At 37.4% G+C, this 8,133-nt stretch overlaps 1 non-coding gene across 1 annotated transcript; it reads right to left on the reverse strand.

The window, feature by feature from the left end:
* Window positions 1-6,716: 6,716 nt before the first annotated feature.
* Window positions 6,717-6,870, reverse strand: LOC121016978 (small nucleolar RNA SNORA62/SNORA6 family). The gene has a single exon (XR_005784568.1). It is a non-coding gene; the product is annotated as a small nucleolar RNA SNORA62/SNORA6 family (small nucleolar RNA).
* Window positions 6,871-8,133: the final 1,263 nt, after the last annotated feature.

Here is an 8,133-nt window from a genome sequence, read left to right on the forward strand (position 1 = left end):
TATTTTATTTTATTTTATTTTATTTTATTTTATTTTATTTTATTTTAATGTAATTTTATTTTATCCTAAGAGAGAGAGAGAAAGAGAGAGCACATGAGCGTGAGCGAGGGAGGGGCAGAGAGAGAGGGAGAGAGAGAGAATCCCAAGCAGGCTCCGCACTGCCAGAGCAGATCATGACCTGGGCTGAAACCAAGAGTGGGGTGCTCAAGCGACTGAGCCCCTCAAGGGCCCCTCAGTTTCTTTTTTGAAAAGTGTATTTCTTTGGGCTTCATGAATGCAGACTAAGCACCCGTCTCTTTCCTCTTGAGTATTTTTCCTATGATTTAAAAATGTAAGGGGCGCCTGGGTGGCTCAGTTGGTTAAGCGACCCATTCTTGATTTTGCTTAGGTCGTGCTCTCACGGTTTGTGAGATCAAGCCCCGTGTCAGGCTCTGTGCTAACAGTGCAGAGCCTGTCTGGGGATTCTCTCTCTCCCTTCCTCTCTCTGTCCCTCCCACACAGGCTCCCACTCTCTCTCTCTCTCTCTCCAAACAAATAAATAATTAAAAATTAATTAATTAATTAATTAATTAAAAATGTAAGGCTTGCCTCAATCTCAACATCTCCACTGTGCAACGGAATGTACTTTCTCCCATCCTTATTCATCACTAATCTCCATGCTTTCAGGAGGCATCTTGAAGGGAAGCAATCCGTCCATGTCCGCGAGCAGTGGATCAGCCGAGGCTGGGAGATGTGAACAAGCTATTCATCTTTCAGTTGTTAGAATTCAGAGCTAATTATATTTTTTTGGCTTGTCAAAAATCCTTTTGCAATTTGTTACCAAGTCTGGTATCAACTCTCACAACATTCTTTTTTGATCCTTTTTCATACGTTCTCTAAGATAAGCTAGAACTTCTAAGCTGAATGTGAGTTCCTATTATTTTTTTTTCTTACTGTCAGTACAACAGAAATGTTGTTTGTAAACAGCTTAGATTTCTCCCTACCTACAGGGGACAGACTTTAAAGATGGCTGCCGTGTTTCTGGCCTTCTAGTGTTAGACCTTTGTATGAGCCCTTCACCTTGACTGTGGGCAAGACTGTGACATCCTTCTAACCAGTAGGATATAAAAGGTGACAGAATATTTGGATATGTAAATGTGACTATATTACCCACAATTTTAGTGCTTACTTTAGTCTCTCTCTCTCTCTCTCTCCCTTTGGCAAGCAGCCATGCTGGCGAATCCCGCTTAGAACTGCAGGTGACCCCTAGGATCCAAGCGTGTGACAACAGCAAGCAAAGAAGCTCTCTGCCCAGCATCCCCAAAATGGGATGCTTCCAACAACCACGGGGCCAAGGAGGAATACCAACCTAGGGAAGCGTGCAGATGGAGATTCCAGTCCTAGCTAACATCAAGGACTGGATGAGACTGATGGAGAGATCCACACTCAGAGGATACAGCAAAGCTATGCCAGATTTCTAATACACAGCTACTCTGAGACAATAAATATGTGTAGTTTTAAGCCAGAAAGCATAGTGGTATGCTATGTAGGAAAGTATCATGAATAAAATACAACACAAAAGTTCAGACAAAATCACGGTAACAATACATGATACAATCCCTGACTAATTTCGGGGTATAGCATCTCATTGAAGCGTTTTAGGCTCTTCAGGTGAAAATTTTTGATTAGTTCATTGATAACTGAGTGAAATCCTCCATCTTTTCTGGGTCAAATATATTGAGCTGACATTGTGGATTGAGTCAATTCATTCAACCAGTATTCACTGAATCCCTACCAAACGCCAGGCACGCTCCTAGGTGCTAAAGATACAAAATGAAAAGAAGTTGCCTCTTCAGATTGTTTACTTACTAGTAGCTGGTCTCATCCAATTAGCATATTTTTGGTAATACTGATAATTGTTTAGTAATTGTAAGCCGGCCTATGGCCCTATCTACAGATGGAATAATGAGAACCAGTAAACCTATTTTTCTTATTATTCAGTCGATGAAAATCCTAACGCATAGAAAAAGGTGACAGAAGGATAGTTGCAACATGACAAGCTCGTGTGATGGAAAAATGACCAGTATTTCATAAGAAGAACTGGATCGTTATTCTTGTTCAGATTTGCTAACCAGAGGATCACAGGAAATTTTCTGGAACTTTATTTTGTTTTACGTGTCAGCTGCTGTGCAAGGCAGCTAACTCTATTTGCGTACCTCATCTCACACTACCATTTCCACCCTTGGAAAGAAATACCTAGAACTGTCCTTATAACTAATTCCTTTCCTTAGGAATTATTTTACATATTTAGAGAGAATTTGTTCTTGTGACTTCTGTCCTAAAGATATCAGTATATCCAGTCCAAGGTGTTTTCTCATTATTGGTATTTGAACTGTCATAAATTTACTCTGCCATGTGCGGTCAAGAATACCAGTTAAGGCTTCAAGGCCAAGAAAATACTTTTCCACCTGCTAGCTCACACATATAATTCTTAAAGGATGGATTCCTCAGTTCGAAATTAAGTTTAAAACGCAGAGTTAATTGCTGAGCTTTTCAAAGAGCCAATTTTTGGGTTTATTTTCTCTGTTGTTTTTTAATTCTGTTTCATTTCCTTCCTCTTCAATCTGGATTATTTCTTTACTTCTACTTTAAGCTTCGTTGGCGTTTCTTTTTTTAGTTCCATCAGATGAAAAGTTAGGTTATTGGGTAGAAATCTTAATTAATTTATTTTTTTCATATAGGCATGTGTAGATGTAAATTTCCCTATAAGCACTGCTTTATCAGAATACGATTTTGGCACGTTGCATTCATTTTTTTTTTTTTCATCTCAAGTATTTTCTAATTGCCCTTGTGAATTGTCTTTTTACCCATTAATTATTTAGGAGTGCGTGTGTTGTTTAATTTCAACGTATTTTGTGAATTCACAAATTGGTGAATTATCAATTTCTAATCTTTTTCCATTTTGGTAGAAGAACATACGTTCTACAATTTCAATCTTTTAAAATCTGTTGAGCCTTATATTATGGTTTAACACATGGTCTGTCCTGAAGTATGTTTCATTTGCCCTTGGGAAGAATGCATATTCCAATGCTGCTGGGGGGAGTGTTCTGTAGATGTTTGTTGGGTCTAAAGAGATTACAATGTTTTTCATGGCTTCTATTTTCTTGTTAATCTTCTGTCAGATGCTCTATCCATTATTGAAAGTGAGGTATTGAAGTACCCAAATATTATTGTTGAATTGCCCGTTTCCCCTCAATTTAGATAGCTAGGTATATTGACTTAGATAGTCCTGAAATCTATTACACCCTCTCTCTGATCTATGTTCTTTTTTGAATATTTTATTTTATTCAAATTTTGAATATTTTGAATATTTTATTTTATTCAAATTTTGAAACTTTAAACTATTTGTATATAATCCACAAAATCTTCTAGGGTTGCCTGGGTGGCTCAGTCACTTAAGCGTCAGATCTCGGCTCAAGTCATGGTCTCGAGATTCGTGAGTTCAAGTCCCACAGTGGGCTATCTGCTGTCGGCACAGTCCGATCCTCGGTCCCCCTCTCTCTCTGCCCCTCCCCTGCTCTCTCCTTCTGTCTCAACAATAAACAAACATTAGGAAAAAAAAAAAGACAAAAAAGCGTACAGTCTTATAAATAAGAAAATATAATTATCGAGACCATGTAGCAAATTATAATATTCTATATTCAATTGACATTTAGTATCAAAATGTCTATAATAAGCAAACAAGAGAAGTATCTATTAAAATAAATTTACATCTATGGGCCCAATAACTCCCACTCTATTTGATGTCTCACAGCCCTATAGCTCACATTCTTGGGAGATATATATTTCTATCCTCTATAGGACGTGAACACACAGAAATAGGGTGTTGTCGATAAATTCTGCACTATGTCCTGTATGGTTTATTGTTAGATATAAACCTCATATATGCACATGGGTGCACATTATTTGAATCATATGAATGCTTGGAGAAAATAATAAGTACTTACAAATATTTGGGTGCCTCTCTCCACCCCACCCTCCCCCCAAAATTCTTGGGTATATGAAGCAGTTTTTCCCTGCAGGTGAGACCTGATATCTATTTTCTTTTTGTATTTGTTTGGTAGCACAGATTATCCAAGCCTCCATCATCCAACCAATGATAAGATTATTCATCTTCACAGCAAAAAAGGGATAGGTTATTAATATAAAAACAAAGATAAATGGTATTTATAATTGTTGTGTAGAGCTCCAGCATCTGACACTCCCATGGACCGTTGTTAAGTTTTTATTTGCATTGTTATAGATATAATAGATGTCCAGAATGTATAGATGGGTAAGGCGGCCATATTCCACACCTTGCAGGGGTGGGAAGCACCATAAAAATCCTAGCAAATGTACATGGCATAATGGAATTGCGCAGTGTCCAACATATGTATTGTATGCCATGCTCTGGTGTACTTCCAGCTTATTATCAGACTCACGTCCACGATGCCTTGAAACTGTTCCAAATTTTGCTTTTAATTTTAGTTGTCTTGGCTTGCAACATTGATTACAGATTGGAGAATACTTTTCATTTCGATTTTTGGCTACGCTCGAGGGAGTCATGTTTTTTTTTTTATTATGAAAAAGACTTTGGGCTTGTTATAATCTACATCCTTCCTACTTGTTTTGGAAGTCAATTAATTTTACCCCATCCATGAGCAGCACTTAAATTAGGAATCCATCAAAAAGAAACTGAAATGGTTTCATACTATCTCCCATCCCCTCCCACGTATGACCCTCGATAGGCATTTGTGCATGGCCACTGAAGACGTGTGACAGATGGGGAGGCAAAAATTGATTAATGATGGTACTAACAGAAATGGGAGGCCATTACCCCTTGGGTTCCCCTGACGTCCCTTAAGAATTCAGAATGAGTCATACTCCTCGTGTTGCATTTATAATCCCCTAGATAAAATGTTGTAGTTCTAAGCTCCTCTTGCTATGGTGAAGTGATACAATAAGTATGTGCATGTGCACATATATATGATAATGTTCTAATTACATAAAATTCTATTATATACATTATAATATGTATTTGTACAATGTTTTCACTCTCAACAAAAGTCAGTTACCTAAATCCTACGGCATGCCTTGGGATTTAACTCATAAAACCTAATTCTTTCTTTCTGAATGATTCTTTCTTTCCATGCATATAGAGCACATTTGACCATAGTATCTTGTCTGTATAACCAGATGGCTCATAAATAAATCATTATAGGATCTAAGATCCCAGGTTCTTAAATATTATGTTATTTCACTTACCCTACATTTTAACTGGCTGGGTGCTACTATGATAAGATACACTCATGTAATATTAATGAAAGTTTAAAATGAAAAATCTTCTTTAAAAATAACACAATTTACTGTGTAAAACGTGTTACTCTTCAATAGATATCATGTGCCTTGTAATTTGAAAGCAAAGACAATGAGATAATTATATGCTTTGTGAAAATATGTGGATAATTTATTTATCTGAATCTATTTATCGTCTTTCTCTACACCTATTTTTCTTCCTATCTCAACTTCTACATAATAGGAAACTTCTATAAAAAGTGAAATACAGAAAGACTTCAAATAAATTATATGTCACTTTTCCATTATAATGCATATGTTTCCTAAACACCAAGATAGAGTTGACTTTCATAGACCTCTTTAGAAAACAGCTTCTCTACTCAGGAGATGTTGTGTACAGTGAGTAGAATAACAGGTTCAATAAAGATCGGATGTTCTGCCAAGTGTGTTTATAACTCCTTAAATTCACATTTTCTCTTACCTTAAAGGGACTTTTTCCACATTGTGGAGTAGGAGTACAAAAGCTTGGGTTCAAATTATGTCTCGACTATTATTTTGGGACTGAGATCTTCAGCACATTAATCATTCTCTTTAACTTGGGCTTTTTTGTCTATAAAATAACAATAAGAAAACCTACATTCCTGCATTGTTCTCAGTATGAAACAAGAATAGGGGCGCCTCGGTGGCTCAGTTGGTTGGGCGCCTGACGTCACTCGGGTCGTGATCTCACAGATCGTGAGTTCGAGCCCGGTGTCCAGCTGTGTGTGCTGACAGCCCAGAGCCTGGAACCTACTTCGGATTTTGTGTCTCCCTCTCTCTCTGCCTCTTCTCCACTACGTTCTGTCTTTTTCCCTCAAAAATAAATAAGCATTGAAGTTTTTTTTTTAATGAACAAAAACATATATAAAGCTGGCATAATACCTGTTGCACAGGGATACGTATTAATTCCTCCTCCACTGGCTCTATAAAGTAGGAGTATGGGATCTCATTTACAGAGTTATTGTGTATAATAAATAAGATTATGCATATAAGACAATTTAAACGGTGCTTTGTGCTAAATAAATGATTTCCCTGGTTCCGCCTTCAATTATAGATAGATGGATAGATGATAGATAGATAGATAATCAGTTGGGATGATGTTTCTTCCTCAAAATCTTCCCTAGACTAACACACCTTTCTAAAGTAGAAGTTAAGTACTTTTGTACTCATGTTGAAGCACATGTGAGTTTCCGCTAGAGTATTAAGTGTATGACATTATATTTATCCATTTATCCATTCACACGTGTTTATTTTTATTATAAGATGTTATACAGTATTTATTTTTTATCTGTATTTACATTTTCCCAGAGCCACTGTTAGTTTCTAGGATTTTTGTTTTGTTTTGTTTGTTTTGTTTGCTTTTTTCTTGTAGCAAGAATTACTATCAAACTCCACTCTTTGGGCCAGAGATCTTTGTGGAGATAGTGAAAGTCTTGCCACTCATGTAGAATACTACTGACACTTGTGAGCTCATTGGCCAACCAGCAACCTCAACTACAAGTTCTAACAATATGTAGCCTAGGGTGTTGTGTGTGTGTGTGTGTGTGTGTGTGTGTGTTTAATAAATGTTTATTTATACTTTTGAGAGAGAGAGAGAGTGGGGGAGGGGAATAGAGAGAGGGACAGAAAGAATCCCAAGCAGGCTCTATGCTGTCAGCACAGAGTGGAATGTGGAGCTCGATTTCATGAACCGTGGAGTCATGTCCTGAGACGAAAGCAGGAGGCAGACATTTAACCGACTGAGTCACCGAGACGCTCCTGCAGCCTGGGATGGTTTTAGGTCCATTTCTTTTTCTTGTTTCAAAGATGGGTGTTATAATAGATATTTTTGGTCCTAAGAAAATGCTACGAAATGAAGTTTGTGATGTGCAATAATCATCTTTGTCTATAAGATATATCAAATTGCACAAGATACATTCCCTGTGTTAGAATTCCGGGAGGTCTAGATATAATCAAATCATTCATCATACCGTTTATTGAGTTTATCCTGGATTCTGAGCTAAGATAGCAATTCTAGTATAAAGAACACACATTCATCAAATAAACATGTATTAGAAAGACAAGTTGCCCAGAGAAAACGTATGTGATACTAGGATAGCATGGTAGGGGGGGTTGGTCCAATTGAAAAAGTATAAGACAGCTTTTAAAGGAAGTGAGGATTGAACTACGTTTGAAACAGTATACTTTATGAGACGAAATAGAAGAAGAGAGATTTTTTTTGGCATATGTAATCATTCGTGCAAAATTCTTCAGTGGGGAAATAGATAACTAATACAGGGTGACACTAATATCTGCTACTGAAGTAGAATGTGCTACTGTTTTCGGGTTTTTGGGTTTTTTTTGTTTTGTTTGTTTGCTTTTTATGACCATCTTTCCCAGTGTAGTGGAGAGTTCCAGAGGCTTTAACTTAGCTTTTTCTAATGAGAAACTCCTGCTCTATAGGCACCAAACCAGCAAGGGAATGCGGCCCATTCCCTAGGAAGTCCATTCCAGCGTTTCACCGGCAGTAAGAGATATCATCATTGGTACGTGCATGGTCTCAGTAGACCATGTTGACTGGATTAGTATCAGGATTTTATTACTTGTCCTACAGAGGCCCCTACTCTCATAGGGGATTCATGGTGAGGCTTTGAATCCCAGAGAATCGCTATCAACTTTACCCCTTACCTTAATGGTTCTTAAAATATCTGGCTATTAGTTTTTCCTCTCTGTACTATCACTCAAGTAAGTCACTATAGGTATCTTTGGGAAAAGACCGGGACATTATATATGCAGGTGCAC

This window comes from Herpailurus yagouaroundi, unplaced genomic scaffold (assembly GCF_014898765.1).
Source record: "Herpailurus yagouaroundi ecotype Mexico unplaced genomic scaffold, PumYag 29, whole genome shotgun sequence".
Classification (NCBI taxonomy): Eukaryota; Metazoa; Chordata; class Mammalia; order Carnivora; family Felidae; genus Herpailurus; species Herpailurus yagouaroundi.